This window comes from Dendrobates tinctorius, unplaced genomic scaffold (assembly GCF_039654945.1).
Source record: "Dendrobates tinctorius isolate UK_male_01 unplaced genomic scaffold, ASM3965494v1 ptg000004l, whole genome shotgun sequence".
Classification (NCBI taxonomy): domain Eukaryota; kingdom Metazoa; phylum Chordata; class Amphibia; order Anura; family Dendrobatidae; genus Dendrobates; species Dendrobates tinctorius.
Window position 1 is genome coordinate 5,784,097 of NW_027361672.1, and position 23,830 is coordinate 5,807,926.

The 23,830-nt window shown below is 42.9% G+C and overlaps 1 long non-coding RNA gene across 1 annotated transcript; it reads right to left on the reverse strand.

Moving 5' to 3' along the window:
• Positions 1-690: 690 nt before the first annotated feature.
• LOC141080725 (uncharacterized) lies at positions 691-17,539 on the reverse strand. The gene is made up of 3 exons (XR_012229034.1): positions 16,766-17,539; positions 7,665-7,794; positions 691-998 (listed from the first exon to the last, which is right to left on the reverse strand). It is a non-coding gene; the product is annotated as an uncharacterized lncRNA (long non-coding RNA).
• Between the last annotated feature and the right edge of the window lie 6,291 nt (positions 17,540-23,830).

Here is a 23,830-nt window from a genome sequence, read left to right on the forward strand (position 1 = left end):
ACTGTACCTGGCCAAGCAGTATTAAATGGTATAAACCCACCTTAAATTTTACACAAAGAGGGTTAAACTGTATGGATGACTGACTGATTCCAGAAAAATGTTTTGAATGTAAACATTTTGAAAGTGCAGTTTATGTATTCCTACACTCATAAATGCTTTGCAGAAAGTGCAAAGCCATAAAAAAATTATAAGGAGGGTAATACAGTAATCCTCCTCACGTGTCCGCTTCTTTTTCCTTTCCTGAGGAGGCTGGGGAAACTACCCCTGCCTGCTTCCTCTAGCCTGATTCCCAGGAGCCTGGGATGTAAATGACCTGGCTTCAGGTAGTGCCGGAGCCTCCAACATGTAACTATGGGGGACAGCCCCCTGTGTCTCCTGCACCATCGCCTGCTCCTGCATAGAAGATGGGGAACCATAAGGACAGTACCATCTCTCGGGGGTGGAAACCCCATCTCAAGCCACCTTGAGGAACCTCTCCCAGACCCTTTCATTTCTCAAGAAGGGTTCATCCTGCTCCCTTCCTTCTCAGATCACGTCCAGCGCGTACCAGTGATGTTGACCCTCTTTTTTGTGGAACCTGACCTTGGTTCCAGCCATCAACTCTTGCAACTTTCGAAGCAAGTGTTCTGTCTCTACTGCCCACTGGTTAAACAAGATGTGATGACGGGTCCCAAACTCTCCTATGGTCCCCATCACTGCTGCCTTTCATACTTAACAACCTTCCCCCAGGATGCCAACTGTGGGTACATGGCAGCTAGCGGTACCTCTAGCATTTCTCCAGCTCTGGTCCTGGCTCACTTCTTTGCCTCTTCCGACCAGCCTAGTCCCTGCAATCCACTCACCAGTTCCTGGATCCTGGCAATCCCTTCCACAGTAAAGGAGAACCCCAGCAATTTAAGGCTGCGGCCAGGGATCGGGCCTTGGTGGTTCTGGGAAAGCAGCCTGTTCCAGACACAGTCGTAACTTTTGAGTTTTCATTGGATGTAAGCCATAATCATCTACATTAACAGAAATAAACATTTGAATTAGATCACTCTGTAATGACTCTATATAATATATGAATATCACTTTTTGTATTGAGAAACTGAAATAAATTAATTGCTTGATGATATATTAATTTTGTGAGTAGCACCTGTATATCTTTTTATTTTTATACCAATATTAGTCTTTTTACAATGTTAACTAATTGTTCATGCCCAGGTGGGAGGTTTTCCTCTTTTTTAAGTTTTGGTGTTTCTTCCTCAGTATTTAAACCCTAGTTCCCTGTTATACTGATATACTGCTCCCTTCCTACAGCAGTGCAGTCTCTGAAACCTCAACTCTCCTTTTCTATTAATCAAAAGGGTTTACCTTAATTTGCCAATGGGACTGCACAGCTGTAATATTCATGAGCAACTATTGGAGTTATGACAATCATGGCCCTTTCAGGTGAGCAACTCCATAACTTCCTTCTCATCTGGGCCTTTCAATATCACCCTATGTGTGCTTGTCTCCCCCTCCCCATTTTTTTTCTCTACATTTTTAATACTAGGCAACCACTCTGTCCATGAATGTAAGGTTTGTGAGTGGTTGCTCCATCAGTATGTTGCACCTGTGCTGCCTCCGCCTTTATCATGGTGGTCTCCTGCATCCTGCTAGTGCATTGGTAATCTGACCTGGAGTTGGTTAGTCTCGTTTTTTTGTGCTTTTTCGTAAATTTATGTCATATGTGAGCTGTAACTTAAAAACTAGTAGCACTTGCAAGAGAGGAATTTTTTTAACAAATGCATGAATAACTATTCTGCTCAAAAATCTTGATTAGATTTGTAATTTTTTGGGAACATGATTTAGTAAAACTTTATCATTATAGTCCTTAATTTTTCCCAATCCAATTAGAATTTTAAAATGACATAGTAGTTCATAAGTAAGACTCCTCCTCCTCCTTCATCTACTGTATTGGTTTTTCAGATACATTAACGCTAGAGACTGACCTTTTTCACATGTATTATTTGTGCCCCAAATTTTTCTCTTTGGAAACAAGTGCTAGTTTCTATAAATAGTAAATGGGGATGTAAACTATCACCTAATCCCTGTTTATTTAGAGAAATTTTAGGTTTGTTTTTAAAACCCATTTTAGGCCTTGTTGAGACATCTGTGTTCCATGTGGCATGCTAGTTGGTGATTATACAACAGCAAATACAACAATTTTGCTTTTCATTTAAAAGAGATTAATACTGGTTCCAAACATTTTTAAAATGCCCACCGAGGGAATGCAGGTATATACTAGCAATGTGGTAGTCAAACAGAAGAGTTAGCATCCAATTTTTTTTAAATCATTAAAAGTGTCCTTGTCTGAGAGCAGTGTAATGTAGGCAAAGAGACTCTGAATTTAACAATGTATCACTTAGATTACTGGGTGCAGCCATTCTCACTCATTCAGAGCTTTTAGATTAAGAATGAAGCAGAGATGAGAAAACTAACCCCGTCCACACCAGGCTGTCCATGTACACAGTCCATAGACAGTGCAGTGCTTAGCAGCTGGACTAGTCCAGCACGGTTAATCTCTTAGTGATATATCCTTCACATTTAATACACAACAGCACGCACTTTGACACCTGACATAGCCCTGAAATTGGTGTCTCAGCATTTCCTGCTGTCTACAGATTACATAGCAAAAATCTGCTGACCGATTCCCTTTAAAGAGTAACCAGAGATACAGTATTTTTTTCCTACATCGATAGTACAAATAAAGATAAAAAACTTTGTAATGAATGATATTATAGAAAATACCTTTCTCTTCCTGGACTAATTATTCACTCTCCATTTACTGGTAGAAAGAATCTTTCCTAAGTAAAGAAGTTGCTGCTCATAAAATGCTATGAAGAAGGAAGTCGGAAGTACAGTGTGTCCATAAAGTCATGGTGCACTTTTGACCAGTCACTGGAAAGCAACAAAAGACGATAAAAATGTGAAATCTGCTCCAAATAAAAGAAAAACTCTCCCAGTTTCATACCTATTCAGTGCAGTTCGATGTGGGTGTGGCGCCCCCGAGGTTCAGTCGCCACAGAGGTACTGCACCTCCTCCTGAGGTGTGGTACCCCACCATCCAGGTAAGGTGGAGACTCCTGACCACGCTCCAACACCTGCACCCCACACCACAAAGTAGTGTAGCAAAGCACCTTTGGCGGCTCCCTGCTTGGAGTATAGCAAAGCACCCATTGGTGGCTCCCTACTTGGAACACGAAACGTGCTGGGAGGTGGGTGGAGTTAGTTTACATTTCATGGAGCGGGAAGAGTTTAAGTTAGTGTGAGGAGGGCAACGAGTGTACACGTGTGGAGAGAAGCTGGAGGTTGAGCTGAGGAAAGAGAGCTCCCTCCCAGTGAGAGCGCATGATCTGGAGCCTGGTCTCCACGGTTGTATGGATACTGAAGGTCCTGCAACAGAAACCAGAGGAATAGGAAGCTGTAAATGCTCTATTCCCAACTAAGACTCGGAGGCACAACAGCGACGGGTGAGCCAAGAGAGATAGAGGGCTACAGCTGTCTGCCATATGAGGTAGTTCTAAGAGACGATAAGAAGGAGGAACTTCAGTGTAACACTGTACTGCATGTACCTCAAGCCAGCGCTAGGAAGGAGACTACACAACCCATCTGATAGAGAGATTCCTGAGTTGCTTCCAGGCTAGCCTGCTCCTGTGCCATCTGTAATCAGGACTCTGGACTGCGTTTGCCAAGTAAAGGTAAAGAAGCTGCACCCTGTTGTGTCCTTGCCTCCTTCCTACAACATTCTTAGCACTGCTACATCTCTGTGCCAAACAATGCACCCTCTTCCTAAACATCCAGCTACACTGCCCTGGGACTACAGCCCTACCTGTGGAGGGCTACACCTTCATTGCTGCACCACACCATCTGTCCCAGAGGATCTGTCTGCAGCACCAGCTTAACATCTTTATTTCCGAACACCACAGGTGGCATCACGAATCACTTATTAACTTTATTCCCAACTCTACCCCTTTTACATGGGCGCCCAGGGCCACGGACTGGGTCACCGCTGCTGTGACATTCCCCTCTGAAGGACTGGCCCAGTACCGAGTACCCCACAGCCCTGGGAGGGCGACCCAAAACTTGGCATCACGAACAGGATGACGAGACCCGATGCCATCGGGTTCTGTGTGCCTACGATTTATTGAACTTAAAAGTTTGTGTAAATGTGCCGATGACCCTATTTGATAGACTGTAAAATGAACGCTAAAAATGGCCGCTGGCATGGTGAAGATGGGCGTGACAACATGGGTGGTCCTAAGAAATGACCTCGAACTGTTCTGGGCCTTCCCTGTCTGAACTTCTATGCAGCTGCAACATGGCCCACCCCCCGAGGGGTTCGTGTACTGGCTTGGTATGGAGGAATAGGAAAAAGACGCCGCCCTCGGAAGGAGGGGCGAAGGCCAGTGGTGGGAAAAGAGCCCAGACAGGAAGAAGAATGCCAGAACGCCATGATGGAAGGAGGAAAGAAGCCAGAAGAACAGGGGGAGGAAGAGCAACTTGCAGACCCGGCCGCCCCTGCGGAGTATACGCCCACAGAGACACCCTCTGCAGCGCCTGTCACCACCTCAAAGTAGATATTGCCACTGTTTAAGGCCTGCCCGGAGGAGGTACATGAGGGTTCCAGAGCGGAATGGAGAAGTGAGACCGTGGCCGCGCGGGCCCCTGCTGACGGCCATGGCAGAAACCAACCTTGCCCCTGGCCGGATTCAGCTGCGACCTTCCTGCAACTTCGGGAATTGCGGCCGCCGCTGCTCACTACCCTGCACCTGCACTGGGACAGGAGCCTCAGCAGGGAGCGCAAGGTATGATTACCGCCCCGGGCGTGACATTGGTGTTGGGAGTAGAGCCAATGACCGGAATGGCCTGATTGACCCTCGCCGGTGGCCTCAGGCTACGGTACCCATCCCGGAGGTCCCGATGGAACTAGAGGAGGACGATCCAGTGGTGCCGGCGATAACACCTGCTGAACTACTGACCGCAGCAGAAGTGCCCCTGAAAACTGCTGACGCGCCATCCCCCGAGACAGTCGATGTTTCCATGGCCCTTTCGATTACCCCGACCGGTCCCAATCTCACCCTTTGGGAAGCAGAGTACCTGCGATTAGCAAACAATCAATCCAAAGAGGAAGATACCCAGAGCATCTCCTCTGGAAGCAGCAGCCCAAGACAACAGCTTCCAGTACCCCAGGAGGGGACAACTAGCCTGAACCTGCAAAATATCTAACTTTGTTGCCCAGGAGGGTATTTGCACCATTGTGCCTTCTTTGTTCATCATGTTTTCTTCAGTTTGCCCAGTTTTATTTGAAGCCTTTTTGATATTGAACTGTGGAGATCATGGACGCTGAATGATACAAAACTGTATTTGTAAATAGTTGCACCTCTTTAGGTACCCTCTCTTGGTTTTACATAGACACTTTGCGAAGATAAGGTCTACCTCATCTGGAGTATGACTCCAATCAAAGGACACTGCAAGAGATCCCGGCTGGGGACAGTGTCCAGCACTTACAAGAATTGTTGAGAGTTTTAATGTGAAGTATTTGATAATGTGTCTTATGATAGCTTTTATATAAGATTTAGGAATGTTTTAATAAAGAGATGAAAGATTTGAATAAAGAATGAAGATTTGGAAAATGTAGGTGATGAACCAGATATCAGCGGTTATCATTTTAAGCTAATGATAGAAAAGTAGAAAATATGAAAAAGGAAAGATGATGAAGAAATATATTGATGATGAAACTTGCACTTTTGAATTAAGACTTTAGACAGTTAATTAAGAATTGTTTGCAACGTTCAAGAATGAGTGCCTCTCACATTGAGATTAGACATGAACTGTTTACTAAGCATTGCAAAAATTTTGTATATTCCCGTGTTTGTCAACTTTGTTTGCTTTGCAGCCCGCGGACGTGCTGTGTTTAACGGGGGGTATGTGGCGCCCCTGAGGCTCAGTCGCCACAGAGGTACTGCACCTCCTCCTGAGGTGTGGTACCCCACCATCCAGGTAAGGTGGAGACTCCTGACCACACTCCAACACCTGCACCCCACACCACAAAGTAGTGTAGCAAAGCACCTTCGGCGGCTCCCTGCTTGGAGTATAGCAATGCACCCATTTGTGGTTCCATGCTTGGAACACGAAACGTGCTGGGAGGTGGGTGTAGTTAGAGTACATTTCAAGGAGTGGGAAGAGTTTAAGTTAGTGTGAGGAGGGCAACGAGTGTAGATGTGTGGAGAGAAGCTGGACATTGAGCTGAGGAAAGAGAGCTCCCTCCCAGTGAGAGCGCATGATCTGGAGCCTGGTCTCCACGGTTGTATGGATACTGAAGGTCCTGCAACAGAAACCAGAGGAATAGGAAGCTGTAAATTCTCTATTCCCAACTAAGACTCGGAGGCAAAATAGCGACGGGTGAGCCAAGAGAGATAGAGGGCTACAGCTGTCTGCCATACGAGGTAGTTCTAAGAGACGATAAGAAGGAGGAACTTCAGTGTAACACTGTACTGCATGTACCTCAAGCCAGCGCTAGGAAGGAGACTACACAACCCATCTGATAGAGAGATTCCTGAGTTGCTTCCAGGCTAGCCTGCTCCTGTGCCATCTGTAATCAGTACTCTGGACTGCGTTTGCCAAGTAAAGGTAAATAAACTGCACCCTGTTGTGTCCTTTCCTCCTTCCTACAACATCCTCAGCACTGCTACATCTCTGTGCCAAACACTGCACTCTCTTCCTAAACATCCAGCTACACTGCCCTGGGACTACAGCCCTACCTGTGGAGGGCTACACCTTCATTGCTGCACCACACCATCTGTCCCAGAGGATCTGTCTGCAGGGTCGGCTTAACATCTTTATTGCCAAACACCACAGGTGGCATCACGAATCACTTATTAACTTTATTCCCAACTCTACCCCTTTTACATGGGCGCCCAGGGCCACGGACCGGGTCACCGCTGCTGTGACATTCCCCTCTGAAGGACCGGCCTGGTACCGAGTACCCCACAGCCCTGGGAGGGCGACCCATGGGCTCCATTTGTTGCCCTACACACATCCAAACTTGTGGTTGCATGATGTCACAGACCTGGCAGTGTATTAATCAGAGTTCAGTTTATCAGGGGTTCAGCAACAGCTTAAATGAGTTTGTGTTGTTTGATTGGTTCTTGTTATCGCTCTTCATGAACAGGTCTGATATGATTGGGCCAGAGAAAAGGCGCCAAAATGTAAAAGTATAAAAGTGAACCATGACTTTATGGACACACTGTATGTAGAGAAAAATAGAGGCAGATACAAACATGCTGCTTCAAGTTTACTTGAAATTTAATTATATATATGGTATATTTTTATGGTATATTTTTAATTTAGACAGCTTAAAACTTGACAAGGCAATGTTACAAACTTTTTTTATACCATATTGCCAACAATTTACACCAAACATTTGGTGCACATTGGCGTGAATGCCAAAACTAAAACTGTAAAAAAAATTTGAACTATGTGAAACAACAGATCCAAGGTTGAAAGAACTAGAAAGATTCCAGACATCATCTCGCTGAAGATCTTAGGAGTGGCTATGCAATTGATAAGACACAGAGTGAAAATAAACACATACATCCAATGACTCACAGATGACGTCTTCCTGATTGTACTTGGTCTCTTACCTTCTCTTCATTTGGCCTGGACAGCCATGAAGACTTTTTCCATCCACAACTTGTCTGCAGATTTTCCGCTGATAACTTTTAGGATCTGCTCTCTCTATATTGGCTCCAAATTCTGCCACACATGGAGACTCTGAAAATAATACATGAAAACTTCTAAAACATTGTGCCCCCTAAACAATGGTTGTGCCACACAATATGTCACCTGTAAATAGAGTTACTCTCTATGCCCCTCAAATTTCCATCACCCTCACCAAAGGGGCCGTGACTCAACAGAGGAGGCAAAACTTGGCTTATTGCAATATTGCTGTGAATTGCATTTCAACTACAATACAAGTGAATGTACCATATGTAGTATGTGGATTGATTCCTTTATAATCTTTATACTTGCTCTATTTTGAAGATTTATTGGTTAAAATATACCATACAAGACAAAAGATACGAACAGCATAAATAAGGATATTCGTTTTCAAACGTTTCCTTCAACTGAGGAAAAGTTTCAATTGGATGCCTTTACCCTGTATGTAAACATTTTATTTGTGCACCACCTGGCACTTAATACTTAAAGGGATGGTCCAAAATACAACTTAATTTTCATCCCAAGTACCTATTTAATGTCATAAATTATATTAAATTAAACTTCCCTATCCTTTCATAACTACATTATCAAATTGCTTTTGTTTTTTTCCTCCTTCCTTGGACGTCACTTACATGGGACAGAACTGGTCTCTGTATGCTGGGTATACTTACACTGCGCAGTGACAGTGCGCTCTGTTGCTGACTCATTACTGCTGATCTGAGCCAGCGAGAGAGCGCTCAGTCACTGTGTACATTGCACAGTGCACATTGCTCAGAGACTAGCACAGCCCCTGAAACGAAGGTCACTGATTATGCGGCAGCGACCACAACCTCTGCACCCTGATGACACTTCATTTGCACACTATAGCAGGCACTGCGATTTTCAAAATGAAGCATCATCAAAGCCATGTATAAGTATATAAGGGGACAATACAAATATCTCTCCGAGGATCTGTTTATACCAAGGAAGGTGACTGTCACAAGGAGGCATTCTCTGCATCTGGAGGAGAGAAGGCTTTTCCACCAACATAGAAGAGGATTCTTTACAGTTAGGGCAGTGAGAATCTGGAATTCCCTGCCTGAGGAGGTGGTGATGGCGAACTCAGTCAAGGGTTCAAGAGGCCTGGATGTCTTCCTGAAGCGTAACAATATTGTATCTTACAGTTATTAGGTTCTTTAGAAGAATGTAGATCTGGGGATTTATTCTGACGGAATATAGGCTGAACTGGATGGATTAATGTCTTTTTTCAGCCTTGCTAACTATGTTACCATGAGGAAGTAGGAAAAAAGGAAAAGCAGTTATATTTTGCATTTAAGGAAATAAAGGGAATTTTTAATTCACTTATATTAGAAAATAATTTACATTTTGGCATTAAATAGATAGTGATTCCAGATGAAAACAATTTGCATTTTGGATCACCCCTTAAAGCACATGTCTTATCAGCATTCCAACCTATTCTGCTCGTATTTCATGCCTGACTCAACTTTTGGCTGATTGGCTTCCAGTACAGAGTGTGACTCAAAGCATTTAATTAGTGCTGATGGCAGCACCCAAAGCAACAATTTATATATTGCATATATCTGAATGCAAAGATCTGACTGAGGACTTGATAGATCAGTGCATCTCATTTGATTGTATTGTATTGGCCACTGAAAACTAAGGATACCGTTACACTAAGCGATGCACCAGCGATCCCGACAACAATATGGATCGCTGGTGCATCGCTAAGTGGTCGCTAGTAAGCTGCCACACAGGCAGATCTCACCAGCGACATAGCAGCGGTCGGGGGTCGCTACTTACCTGTCAGACACGGCGATCCTGACGTCATCCCGCCCGCGTCCACTCGTCGGTGCCACAGGAAGCGCCCGACAAGAAATGGTCCAGGACGTTCTCGTGCGATCAGCGACAGACAGCGGGGGAGCCAGTCGGAGGTAAGTATCACATGTAGCGATATCGCTAGCAATATCGCTGCTACGTCACAAAACCAGTGACGTTACAGCGATATTGCTAGCGATATCGCTATGTGTAACGGGCCCTTAAGTTGGCATCACCTAAAACAGCAATGTTTTCATCAGGTCCATTCATCTTTTGTGCAAACCTTAGTGCTGATTGAACAGATAATAGGAGGCAATGATTAGAAACAACGCTGGATGACTTTTCTATCACTACACAATAAACAGGCACATTTTTAAGGTTTCCACAGATTTGTTTCCATTATTTATTGCATAAAAGAAGATGAGATTTCTTCCGAGTATTTTGCAGCCTAAGCAATAAGCTGCGTATGCAGCGTGGAGTGATATAGGGACAGGGCACTTTTTTTATCAGTCTGCCTCTGAGAATGGAAGCAGACAACTCACACTGTGAGCCGCTAGAATATTTTTAACCTTATGGTAATAACAAGAGCAGAAGGAGGAAAAAAAAATCAATTTGCACTTTTTTTCTTTTTTCCTCCCGTCAATGATCTTGTCAATATGAAGATATCAACACTCTATAATGTGTTTAATGAAACTGTTGTTTCCATGAAAATTGAACAATTTTAATGTAATTTAAAATAAATAAAACTTGATAAGATTTTATATGTAATTATTTTTTTAATTATGTGGCTGTAATTAAATCAAAGGTAGAAAATCTTGTCTTAACTTGTGCAATCATAGTTTAGATAAAAATATGAACCCTGTAACCTCACGAGGGCACAGCAAATTAATAAGATGAGCTTTATTCAAAGTGCCTTTAAAAAGCTAAATGTGCTTTGCAGTCACTCACAGATGAATTAATGATACAAATTGCAGCTCTGTCCATTTGCATAATGATTATGTAAGGGGTTGTACGTGAAAATGGCAAAACCATGAATTCTGGAACAAAAGAAATGTCATCTTCTTCAATAATCATAGAGAGATTGCTAAGGAAAATGTGCTAATTGCTTGTGTTATTGTTAATGGGGGGAGTACGAAGCATTGTCTGGCCTCTAGTTTCTGTGTTAAGTGTTTTCAACAGAGATTCTTTTAAGAATTTGGAGTTAATGGACCAGCTTAAATCTAGAGTATTTGTAGAAGGCATTATTTTGAGGCTGTCGGTTTGACAGCAATCCGTGAATTGTGTAAAAGTTCATTCTATAATGTTCCTTAAGCTATGTTCACATTGCATTGCCTACAGTGCGTTCAGGCGTTCTGCCTGAATCTCCTTAAGGCCCCGTCACACTAAGCGTCTCACCAGCGATCCCGACACCGATATGAAGGTGTCAGGATCGCTGGTAAGTCGCTATGTGATCGCTGGTGAGCTGTCACACAGACAGCTTCACCAGCGATCAGCACAGCGATGCCGAGCGCCCGGCATCGCTGGCTATCGCTGTAGAAAATAGTATCAAAATAAAAAATATATTATTCTCACCTTCCGACGTCCCGTTTAGCCATCCCGCCTCTCTCCACGCTCCGGTCCCAGTGATCCTTTGCATGAATGACCGCGAGATGTCACGGTCTCGCGGGATAACAAAGTCTCGCGGTCATTCATGCAAAGGATCACTGGGACCGGAGCGTGGAGAGAGGCAGGATGGCTGAACGGGACATCGGAAGGTGAGAATAACTAGATTTTTTATTTTTTTTTATTATTTTTTTACACCTGATCGCTGGTCTCCCGCTGTCACACACAGCGATGCGTGCTGGCCAGCGGGAGACCAGCGACCAAAGAAATGTCCAGAGGTTTCTTCCAGCGATCAGCGATACCGGCAGGGGGGCCGCTCGCTGATCGCTGTCACACACAGCGATCTCGCTGGTGAGATCGCTGTTACGTTACAAAAGTTGTGACTCAGCAGCGATCTCGCTACCGAGATTGCTTAGTGAGACGGGGCCTTTATTTGTGGGGAAAATCTTCTGCTTGGGCACACGGCAATGCTCAGAAGGGAAGGAGCGCCCTTTGACTTTTTGAATGTAATATTTGCTTGAAAAATTAGCAGATGCCATGTTGTGTTTGGAGAGCCCCTGATGTGCCTAAATAGTGGAAACCCCCACAAATAACACTATTTTGGAAACCACACCCACTAAGGATTTTATCCAGGGGTATATGATGGTGAGCATTTTGTACCCACAGGTATGCCACAGCATTTGATAACATTAGGTTGTCATATTGAATATATCATTATTAGTGTTGAGCGCCAGTGATCGCTACTTATATGAAGGTTTGAAAAGGGAGGCCAAAAGACACTTTTAAGTCTTGTCCTACAAGAGAGACCCTATGGGTATGCTCAGTGTAATCAATGGGAACTCATAACGAGATGTGAAGAGACCTTAATGGTCAATCATTAAATCCAGATTCTTTTTTTTTTCAAGTGAAGTAAATATTTTTAAAATTCAGTTCCCATAGATTCTCCAGTATGTGAATCACTTTAATTTGGTGCAAATCATGATTTTTCTAAAGGTATTTATAATAATAGCCCAATTGTCTTTTTGTCACGAATTCATAGCAGGCTCAAAAATAGAAGCTATTGCCATAGTTTTATGACATTACTAGATAAAGGAAATAAATGTACTGAGCTCTTGTTCTTAACAGTTGGATGAAGAGGGCTCTGTCAAGAAGAACACCACAAGTATTTCCAACTTAAGATTTGACTAAGTGCTGTAGATAACTATGAGCTTATTACGCTATTAAATATTGATCTTTCTGAATTACATGCAACATCTTCCCATGACTTCAAAAGTATACCTCTGAAAAACCTTTACAATTTTGCTTCCATTCATGAAAAAAATTCGAAGACACTAAAAAATCATCCTTCATAAATAATACTAATACTCACTGAAATAGATTGCAAAATCAAGTGCATTTTTATATGTCTTTTTAATTGCATGCAAATGTCTCCGGGCGCGCTAATGCAGATCTAAAATTCCTTTTTAACTTAATAATTATCTAGAAGTCAAAAAATAGAGGTCACAAGACTTGTCCTTACAGACTGACACAGCTATTGTAATTTTCATTCAATACATTTAGCTATGCTTAACAAGCCATAATTTTGTGTTCACTCAAATTTCAACATTTAAGACTTTAACTAAAATGGGATGTATCATGTATTTACTTTTGGTCTTATTAAAATCCCAATTCCAAACTATGTTTAAAATGTAAAGAAAAAAAATGCAATCATCTTGAAATCTCTTATAGTTATATATTATTCACAACAGGACATAGCACACAGATCAGAAGTTGAACGTTAGACATTTTTCCATTTTCTTTAAAAAAAATTTGATGTCAGCAACACATCTCAAAAATGTTGGGACAGAGTGAACAAAAGGCTGAAAAAGTGTCACTAATGAAAAACAGCTGGAGGCTCAATTTTCAATTAAGTCACAAACCTGTGTATAAAAATAGCATATTAGAAAGGTGCTGGACCAAATTTAGGACACAATCATTCTTCTACTCAGAAACTACATCATAACTCTCTATTAAACACATATCCCAAGGTGCTACCCCCATTCCTACTTTCCTTCTCCTCTCTTCAACTCTTCCCCGCCCTTCTACTTCCATCTCCCTCTACTCTACCTTGATTCTTTTTTATTTATTTGTCTCATTCTTTTCAGCAAAAATTGTAAATTGTAAATTTCTATGATTCTCTTGATTAAAGTGATTGAGTTGTACACAAACATCTGCCATCTTTACCAGATGTACTTATCAATGCTCTTTTACTGATATGGTTACTTTATCAAACACTGTTTGTTAAGGCCCCGTCACACACAGCGATCTCGCTAGCGAGATCGCTGATTTTGTGATGCCACAGCGATCTCGCAAGCGAGATCGCTGTGTGTGACGGGGATCAGCGACCGGCCCCCCTGCCGGTTGTCGCTGATTGTCCTGGGCCATTTTTTCATCGCTGGTCTCCCATTGGCCAGCACGCATCGCTGCGTGTGGCAGCGAGAGACCAGTGATCAGCGACACTGGACGCTAGTTTCTAATGTAAACATCGGGTATCCAGGAGCCACGGCTCCGGGATACCCGCTGTTTACCTTGGAAACCGGTGTACATGCTGGTTTCCAAGGTAAACAGCGGGTATTCAAGAGCCGCGGCTCATGGATACCCGATGTTTACATTAGAAACCAGCTTGCTCGCTGGTCCTGATTGCTGGAGGGGCTGTCTATGTGACAGCTCACCAGCGATCAGCCTAATGATGTCCCAGCGATCCCATCCATGTCAGATCGTTGGTGGGATCGTTGGGACATCGTTATGTGTAACGGGGGCTTTACTTTCAAATTTCTCAATAAAAAGAACGTTGAAAGAAAGAAAAGCAGAGTCTCTTAGAAGGAAAGATGGTCAGAAGTTCACAAATCTTTATACATTAGTGTCTAAAAAGTATGGAGCAATTTCAGAAAAATGTTCTGCAACGTAAAAATTGCCACATTTTCAATATCCCACCAGCTACAGTACATAATATCATTAGAAAATTCTAAGATTCTGGAGAAATCCATGTGCACAAGGGACTAGGAAGATAGTTAAAGGGAATCTGTCAGTAGACTCAACCCTCCTAAGGCCTCTATATGGGTATGTAGGTCAAAGTTTAATAAAATTATACCTGAAATCCAATGCATTATCACAAAGAAATCCACAATTTTCTTAATATATATTAGTAGCTCTGTATGTCAGCAGATCCCTCGCGCTCCTGGACGGCTCCGGATCTTCGGCAGGTCACCCATCGTCCTCCACTGGTCATGAGGGGCAGGGTGTCACCTCTGGGGGGTGGAGCTTGCGGGGGTGCTCGCTCAAGTCAATTTATCACATTTTAGGAGATGCACTGTTAGAATAGCTCGGAGGCGGGACACCGCACCCAGTGGTTATGCTGTGGGGGGACCCCGGGATGCCTGGTCCTCTGGTTTTAGCTGCTGCTAGCTGTTGTGAGTCACCACCTTCCTCCGGTGTCTCTGTGGTCCTGGGGTGGAGATTTGACATTGCCCCAACATGTCAGGTGACTGCTGGGAGGCAGATTTCCACCTTTTGCTGCTGATTATTTACACTTCTGGTGGGTGGTTAAGTTCAGTTTTTCTGTGCTTCTGAGGAGGTTCATGCTTCGGTGCCTGTGCTTGGTTTATTAATGTTCACTTAAGTTTATGGAGTTGCACTGCAGTTTTTTGGTTATGGTGTGTTTGCCCTGTCTGCTGTTTGTGTGTCCGGTCATCAGCGGCAGTGCTGCTGGTCGCCTGGGAAGGGCTCTGCTAAAGTTCCCCCTTGCCATTACCGGGAGGTGGGTGAAGATTATACCTGACCATCAAGGATGAGCGACAGTGCGACGGCTAGAACTAAGTGTGACCGACACACTGCTGTTTCTGGCTAGGTCATTTTACCATCACCCAGCATAACAATATGTAAATTATGTAAATGAGGTGTTAAGATGAATATACCAGGTATAGATCTTCTTGAGAATTTGCCTCCAGAGCTTATTTTAAATTAATTACCAGTGCGAGACGTATAATGAATGACAGTCTGTTTTCCTGGTCTACATGTCTCGCATTGGTGACCCCGGCTTTCATTTTAAAATAAGATTGGAGGCAGATTCTGGAATATGATATTACAGATATCAAGGTATCATTTTATTCACCTTTTTATGAGGTATATGCCTATTTTGACAGATTGGGAGGGTAGATCCTACTGACATGCTTGAGATCTACAGGCCCTCCAGTTGCACTGCATCCAAAACATACATTATTCGGTGATTACTGTGATTACTACTGTCTCCTTCCCCACCATCCTGTAGCATGTAAACCTAAAAGGGCAGGGTCCTCTCCCCTGTGTATCAGTCGGTTAGTTTGTTTACTGTAAGTGATATCTGTAATTTGTATGTAACCCCTTCTTATGTACAGCACCATGGAATCAATGGTGCTATATAAATAAATAATAATAATAATAATAATTACCTGTTCATTGTGTGCATTATTGCACTTTCACTATATTTGCATTTTTCAGGGTGTTTAACTAGTGTTGGTTCCTTTTACCTTATGTATACCTTCCAGTATATCTTTGATTTCTCCTATATTTCTGTGAAATGTGCATTTTTACCCACCTTCCATCTTTGGTACTTAACATTACCTTCCCTTATTATTATTATTAGGTATTAAGGTAATTTTCATTTTATTTAATGAATAGGTGTTTGTTTAAATCTTATAATAATAAATTTTATTTTTATAGCGCCGACATATTCCGCAGCACTTTACATTTCAGAGGGGATTTGTACAGACAATAGACATTACAGCATAACAATAATCACATACAGTAGATTATAACAAATACCAAGAGGAGTGAGGGCCCTGCTCGCAAGCTTACAGTCTATGAGGAAAGAGGGAGACACGAAAGGTGGGTGGTAACAGTTGCTCTGATTGTATGGACCAGCCATAATGTGAAGTGTGTAACAGTACAGACACAGAGGGCTAATGGATGCATAAAGCATGTGGGAACATGATGCTGGGAACCTGGTTATGGTAAAACTTTTGGCTCTGCCACACAGGGATAGGTTAGGTTAATGTGTTGAGGCGATAGGCCAGTCTGAATAAATGCGTTTTCAGGACACGCTTAAAATTGTGGGGATTGGGGACTAATCGTATTGACCTGGGAAGTGCATTCCAAAGAATTGGCGCGGCACGTGTAAAGTCTTGGAGACGGGAGTGGGAGGTTTTGACTATTGAGGATACTAACCTCAGGTCATCAGCAGAACGGAGGGCGCGGGTAGGGTGGTATACTGAAACAAGGGAGGAGATGTAGGGTGGTGCTGAGCCATGGAGGGCTTTGTGGGTGAGGGTAATAAGTTTATACTGAATTCTGGAGTGGATGGGTAGCCAGTGTAATGACTGGCACAAGGTAGAGGCATCGGTGTAACGATTGGTGAAGAATATGATCCTGGCTGCAGCATTCAAGACAGATTGGAGAGGGGAGAGTTTGGTAAGAGGGAGACCGATTAGAAGAGAGTTACAATAGTCGAGACGAGAATGAATAAGAGAAACAGTAAGAGTTTTTGCAGAGTCAAAAAATCTTCAGGTTAACCATTTTTTCGGTGCTCACTTACCTTTCGCATGATCAGTATAGGCACAGATTAGATATTAGAAGAAACTTTTTGACAGTGAGGATGATCAATGAGTGGAACAGGCTGCCACGAGAGGTGGCGAGTTCTCCTTCCATGGAAGTCTACAAACAGAGGCTGGACAGACATCTGTCTGAGATGGTTTAATGAATCCTGAATTGAGCAGGGGGTTGGACACAATGACCCTGGAGGTCTCTTCCAACTCTAACATTCTATGTCTGTGTGTGCTATGTTGGATTTTCATCTTTCTCTTCTTTCCTTCTTTTTACTGTAACTAATAAACATTTATACTGTTTGCATTGAACTGCTTCCCAGCACAATTTTTTTCCTTGGTTTTTGGATGGAGCAAAACAATTTGCAAGACTCTGGTCCAGTGGCCATGTTAGTACTCCTTGGTAGCCAAGGCAGAGTACTGCGATAATTCTACTACCTGCTGGAATCCTCGGTGTCTCATTCTCGGTGCCTCATGGCGTCATGACATCATGGCGTGATGCATGCCCGGCTGCATTCATTATAAAGAGTAATTTCCTGCTTTTTAAAAATGATTTAATTTTCAAGTTATATCCTACCGTATATTTTATGATGAATTAAAAACCGTAAGTCATTTGGTGAGCACTTTCTGCCAGAAGGAACAGTACTGCATAGGGATGTAATATTCATTAACCTGACCATTCATCTATTTTTGTATGCCGCTGGTTGCAGCACTTCTGCCATTCATCAAACAATTCCTTTGCAAAAGGTATTCTGGGGTATGTTCAAAAGACTGAAAGAAAGAATAAAGGAAAAAAATAACATTAAGAACTACTGAAAGTGACCTCATATACAAAGGCGAGCACCACATTTACACTACTGAAAAATGACACAATGATCTTTCCAGAAACTTTACTTTCATTAAAGGTTTCATTAAATGATGATCAGATCTGAATATCCAGAATATTTCTAGTTTCTAATACATTTAGCTCTGGTGGTTTCAGCTTCTTATTGAGAACTGGAAATCATATTAGCTTGAGGTCACTTTATTGGCAAAATAGGCAGAAAACTAAAACTGTTCTGGACGAGGTTACATCAATAAGTATATATTAGATTATTTTCTAATATTTCTTATTTTGGAATGAAATGTAATTTGTGATTTTTTTTTCCAATAATGAGTAAAATGTTGCTTTTTAGTAGTTTGCCAGTGTATTTACTAACTTTTAAGGAGCAACTGACACTAATTTAGTCATGTGGCAAATCTTAGGAAAAAATGTCTTGAAGACCAAGTGCTCTATTTGCAGCAGCAGAAGGCACAGCTCCCAGAACAGAAAACCACTTACTAAGCAACTGGCAAAAATACCGCAAACTGTGTCCAAAACTGGCATTTGGGTCTTGTGACAAGAAGCCCACCTTGTTCTCTACTGCAGAAACCACTGCGTCACATGCACCACAGCATCATAGAAAACGTGCCATTTCCCAGTAACTAGTAAAATATAGTACACTCATAGGATGACAGTAAGAATAGAAATAACACCCTAGGAGAGCTGGATGCACGTAATACAGAAATAATAACATGGTAAAAATAGGTACAGTTTCATTAAAGCAACTTGAACCAAGTGGCCTACAGCCAGCACTGACAGAATTGTGTCATATAGAGCAAAATGACTACCATCCAATATACATACACATAAAGAAAAGAGCTACAGTAATATTTTACTGTAATGCTGCCAAATATGATATATAAATACAATTCTGATCATAAATAAGTACACCCCAACAGATTTGACAGAAACTTTAATTTCTTTTCAGAATCAACATTTTCTATGAGATACCGGGACTGGGAAACTGAAACCTGCGTATCTCAGAAAGGAAACCAATTTCTGTCAGTGACCAAGGATAATTATCTGTCACAACTTGTGCAGGGCCCAACTAGAGGGACAGCCCTTCTGGACTTAATTTTAAGCAACAGGCCAGATAGAATAACAGCAGTACGAGTCGATGGGCACCTAGGGAACAGTGACCACAATATAATACAATTCCACTTGTCCTTCAGTAAGGTGCCCTGGAAGGGGGTTACAAAAATGCTGAATTTCAGGAAAGCAAAGTTTGATCAGCTTAGGGAGGACCTTCGCCGAACTGATTGGGACAATGTCCTCAAAAATAGGAGCACAGAAAATAAATGGGAAATATTTAAATCAGTTTTACACTCCCACTGCGAGCTAGCCATACCGTACAGAAATAAAAGGGCTAGGAACAGGAGAACACCAATGTGGCTAAATAAGGATGTAAAAAGGGCAATAAATAACAAGAACAAGGCATTTAAGAAGCTAAAACAAGAAGGCAATGAAGAAGCATTAAAAAGTTATAGAGAAAAAAATAAAATGTGTAAAAAACAAATACATTTAGCAAAAGTGGAAACTGAGAGACTCATTGCTAAGGAAAGTAAAACAAACCCCAAACTATTCTTTAATTATATAAACAGGAAAATGATTAAAATTGATGGTGTCGGCCCTTTAAAGAACAATGAGGATGAAATCATAGAGAGCGACGTGGGAAAAGCAAATGTTTTTAATATTTTTTTCTCAACAGTGTTCACACAGGAAAAGGCTTTGCCAGGGGAAATGCAGAGTGATAATGTAAACTCCCCATTAAGTATTACCTGCCTAACCCAGGAAGAAGTGCAGAACCGCCTTAGTAAGATTCAAATTGACAAATCACCAGGCCCTGATGGCATTCACCCTCGGGTATTAAGGGAGTTAAGTAATGTGATAGACAGGCCTCTATTCCTTATATTTAAAGACTCTATAGAAACAGGGTCTGTTCCTTTTGATTGGCGGCAAGCAAATGTGGTACCAATATTCAAAAAGGGGTGTAAAAGGGAACCTGGAAACTATAGGCCAGTAAGCTTAACATCTGTTGTGGGTAAAATTTTTGAAGGGTTTCTAAGGGATACCATTATGGAATATCTCAATGTTAATAAATGTTTAACTCCATATCAACATGGATTTATGAAGGATCGCTCCTGTCAAACTAACCTGATCAGCTTCTATGAGGATGTAAGCTCTCAAGAGGACCAAGGAGAATCATTGGATGTCATTTATCTTGACTTCTCTAAAGCATTTGACACTGTCCCTCATAAAAGATTGGTAAGTAAGATGAGAAAGCTTGGGCTAGGGGAAAATGTGTGTAGATGGGTAGGTAGCTGGCTTAGTGATAGAAAACAAAGAGTGGTTATTAATGGTGCATACTCAGATTGGGCCAGGGTTACTAGTGGGGTACCACAGGGTTCTGTATTGGCCCCCTACTATTTAATATATTTATTAATGATCTAGTGGATGGCTTACAGAGTAAAATATCAGTATTTGCAGATGATGCAAAACTATGTAAGGTAGTTAACACAAAGGAGGACAGTTTGCAACTACAGACAGATTTGAGTAAATTGGAGAATTGGGCTGAAAAATGGCAAATGAGGTTTAACAAAGATAAGTGTAAGGTTATGCACATGGGAAGGAGAAACAGATGGTATAATTACTTACTAAATGGGAAACTGCTGGGGAAATCAGACATGGAAAAAGAATTAGGCATCTTAGTCAATAAGAAGCTAAATTGGAGTGCCCAGTGTCAGACAGCAGCCACCAAAGCAAATAGGGTCATGGGATGCATTAGAAGAGGTCTGGGGACACGAGATGAAAACATAATTCTCCCGCTGTACAAATCACTCATCAGACCACACTTGGAGTATTGTGTGCAATTTTGGATGCCGGTGCTCAAGAAAGACATTACTGAACTTGAAAGGGTTCAAAGGCGAGCTACTAAAATGATAAATGGAGTTGGTTCACTACAATACCCAGAAAGGTTATCAAAATTAGGTCTATTTACTCTAGAAAAGAGAAGACTTAGGGGAGACCTAATATATATGTACAAGTATATCAGAGGGCATCTCTCCAATGAACTGTTTGTACCAAGGACTGTGTCAAGAACAAGGGGGCAATCTCTTCGTTTGGAGGAAAGACAATTTCTGCACCAGCATAGAAGAGGGTTATTCATGGTAAGAGCAGTGAGGCTCTGGAATTCTCTTCCTGAGAAAGTGGTGATGGCCAATTCACTGAATGAATTTAAGAAAGGAATGGATGCTTTTCTTGTGAGTAACAGTATAGAAGGTTACGAATAACATAATATTATAGGTAGATGGTTGTCCCAGCTTAGGGGAAGGAATTATTTTCCCTATAGAGAAAATTGGCTTCTACTCTGTGGGTTTTTTGCCTTCCCCAGGATCAACAATGCAGAACAGCTGCACTAAAAATAGGCTGATCTAGATGGACATAAGGTCTTCCTTCAGCCTTCAAAACTATGTTACTATGTTACTGTAGGGTCGGTGGCCGAGCTGGGGGGGTGGTCCCTCATCATACCGCGCAGAGATGGAGGCCATTTTCGGGTACAACAGGTCCAAGTTTAATCGTGCTCTCGGCCCTCACATTACAACACAGTACCTCACTCATGGCCCTCCGTGTCCAGGGCCGCTTCACACACCGTGTTTTTCGCCTGGGACGTATATATACGTCCTGTCCCTTTTTCCTTGCTGACACACTGACAGCTTTCGACACTGTGGCTGCCATAGGCCTAATCACCGACAGTCCTTTCACTGGTCAAACGTCATCCTTAACACGGTATGCCTACTCTCTTTTACTCGTCTCTGTTGCGGTATTCCTGTCAGGACCACCCCCTTGACATTCTCTCTCCTCAGTCCCCCTGGTTTGGATTCTCCTCACAGCGCACAGACTGTCGTAGTCCTCCTGTCACTGGAGCTCCCCCTGGGGACTGGAACTTTCTGGAACCCTCCCTCAGTATTTATAGCATTCCCGGTCCCCTGTCACTGTAACTCCGCCCCCATGACCAACGGTTTCTAAAGCCCTAAGCTGATGTCAAGTCCTTTGCTCACACTCCTCCCTGCCATCTAATGGTCAACCCAAGGTACTGCACGTCCACTACACTTTCCTAGCTGTTTCCCCATTGTAGTAACTGTCACCTATCTAAACTGTGCAAACCTATCTTTCTCTATTCTGACATGTCCGTCCGTCCGGTCACCTTCCCTACATTACCATACTGCAAAAAACTCCTTAAAACGTGGGCCATTAATTGCTAACAAGATTTGTTTTTTTGCATACCCAAAAAAAGTATTTTTCGGACTATAAGGCGCACCTGACCATAAGATGCACTTAGGTTTTAGAGGAGGAAATTAGGAAAAAAAACTGAAGAAATAATGTGGTCAACTATGTACTTAATTATCCCCTATCCTGGTAAATATGGTCCCCTCATTCCCATCCGGGTACACATGGCCCCTCATCCCTATCCTGGTATGCATGGCACCCTTATCCCTATCCTGATATGCATGGCCCTCATCTCCATCCTGGTATTCATGCCTCCTCATCCCTAGCCTGGTATGCATGATCCCCTTGTCCCCATCCTTGTAGGAATGGTCCTCCTCAACTTATCCTGGCAGGAATGATCGCCCTCATCCCTATTCTGGTATGCAGGGTCCTCATCTTGTCCAAGTATGCATGGCCCCTCCTTAACCTAGTATGATTGGCCCCACCCCAGTCCTGGTATGCATGGCCCCATCCTTATCCTGGTATGATTGGCCCCATCCCAGTCATGGTATGCATGGCCCCATCCTTATCCTGGTATGATTGGCCCCATCCCAGTCCTCGTGTAATGTGAGGCATTCTGCTGTTTATTAATGTGCACTGTAATGTATTTGCCAAGCCTTGTAATGTGTTGTATATTGTGCCTTAGCTTAGGGGTAGATTAGTAGGTAGTGCAGGATTATAGGAGATTAGAAAAGAGTGGGCCACATTATAGATAGAATATAGGATAGATGTAAGAGAAAGAAGATTCAGGCACCAAAGGAGTTAAGTTGATGGGAGGGGTACAGAGCAGGGCAGCAGGCTACAGGGGGAGATATAGAGATACTTCCTGATTAAGTTCACTTGCAGACAGGGGCATCCTGCCCTGCGGGCAAGGAGTATATTGCTATGGAACAGCCTCAGACTGAGAAGAGAAAGCTGTTATGGAGGAGAGGAGCCCCAGGATAGGGGCCAGTGTGCACGGCCACCAATGAACAGAGGTCAACTCAAGGAGTATTCGGGGTCTATGACCAGGGCAGGTGGAGCTGAGAGAGGATACCTAGCACATCTTCCTTTTTAAGCCAGACCTGGGACTGAGGGGAAACTGGTGGTGAGCCTGGAGTACGTGTGGAACAAAGTAACTGCAGGAGATCGAAGAAGTTGTCAGGATGAATAAGATCTGTCTGAAGGACAGGGAAAGTGAGGAGATGCCACTCTGTGTGAACTGCGCTGCTGGTTTGATGGATGCCTTGCTGTTTATTAAAGTTCATGTGTTGGAGAAAGACCCCATCTTTGAAGTGATTTGCAAAGCCTACAAGGTAGCAGCTGAAAAGAATATGACAGACCCTGTGTGTGCTGTGGAGCATGATACACATGCTGTTAAAAGAACTTTATAGGACTTTTCATGAGCAAGGTGCCGGGGTGCTCACTGACCGTTACTTAGTGGACTCGACCATGGCTACCGCCCTTTTAAGTTTCGGCTAATGTGACTGCCAGCAGTAGCAGGAAGCCGGTGACTGACACTGCGCACTACTGAAGAGCAATGAATGCTCAATGCTCTCTGCAATGAACAGTGAGTATTCTGGCAGCTGTGCTCTGCTTGTGATCAGCGCATGATGTCCCTGCCATGCGCTGCTTACAAGCATTAATCAGCTGCTGGCAAGGAGCAGGACACTACGAGGAAGTGGAGGAAGGTATGTGTAATGTTTTTTTTTTTATCTTTTCTGATGGGGCCATGCATACCATGACCAGGATGGGGCCAATCATACCAGAATAAGGATGGGACCAGTTATACCAGGAACGGGATGGGGCCAATCATACCAGAATAAGAATGGAACCAATCATACCAGGAATAGGATGGGGCCAATCATACCAGGATGCCAAAAAGAAATGAATATTCATTGCCCTCCACGCCCACGGGTGTGGAATGCAGTGAATATTCATTTCTCATTAG